Raw genomic sequence first — 1,213 nt, 5'->3', positions numbered from 1 at the left:
TGCTTACTATGTTGGCCAACACTTCCTGATCATATTTGTCACACGACTGGGATCCTTTAGGCGTGTGCCCTTCTTTATAAGTTACGTGCCGATTCAAGTCGGTCACTCCCTTTGCCACCTACACATTAACATGGTAACGGTTATATATATAAATGTGTATCAAGTCCAAGTGTGATTAAAAAAATCAAATAAACAGGGGGATGCATGCTACTTATGACTTGGTCTTCTATTAATCTGTAACCGCCTCGAGAACCATACCATTTCCCCTTCTTGCATGAAATGTTAGCATGATTTCTTTTGCTAACGGCCTTCAAATTATATAAAAGCGCAAGTAGATGAGATAATAAAAAAATTATAGAGAACTCATTAATTAAAAAAATGATAGGTAAATCATTAAAAGGCGAGGATACTTAACCTCAAACTTCTCACTAGCTCGAATCGCTTTGAAAAGATCCCATTGTTCCTGAGTGATGGGGGGACACTTGTTTGACGGTGGGCTCTTACGCATCTCCCCCGTCTCCTTGTCCACATACAACTAATACTTACCAACGTCACACTTCCACTGCCTTAAGACACCCCCTGCCTTCTGTATTAGATACTTATCATAGTATTCAGCAATATCAAAGGCTTCCTGCATCATCATATCATCATTCAATTTACATAGCATTCAATTTACCTCCAAAATAAAATGTTGTTTCGCTACATAAGTTATCATACCTTTATACGATCCAAGAATAACTGCGCCAATTTTGGATTCAAATTCCTAATTTCATCTAAATGGATAGGCACAGACTGTCTTGTGCAACATCGAATCCAAGTGGATAAATCCTTCGCATTTGGACCAGTAGGGAAACGCTTCGCATTCCATGTTATACTAAGTGGCTGTTTAGCCGCTATAGTTGCAAGGGCTGCAGGGCACTTCGTAGCACCCCTCTCACCAGGCTTATTATCCCAGGCTTATTATCCCAGGCTTATTATCCTTTTGACTTCTTTTCCGTTTTTCACCCATGATAATCCTAAAACCCTAAATATGAATAAAATAGGAAATGAACGACGACATGCACAGTATCTAAAACCCTAAAGAGGAATGAAAATTTAAAACAACAGTTTGAGCTTCTAAAATCCTAAAACCCTAATAAGAGGAATGAAGTAGATGATGCGGGATGATAAAGATAACAAAGAAGACGAAAAACAAACAGATGAAAAACAAAAA

This window comes from Silene latifolia, chromosome 9 (assembly GCF_048544455.1).
Source record: "Silene latifolia isolate original U9 population chromosome 9, ASM4854445v1, whole genome shotgun sequence".
Classification (NCBI taxonomy): domain Eukaryota; kingdom Viridiplantae; phylum Streptophyta; class Magnoliopsida; order Caryophyllales; family Caryophyllaceae; genus Silene; species Silene latifolia.
The sequence above is the reverse complement of the archived record's forward strand: the minus strand, read 5'-3'. Positions refer to the sequence as shown.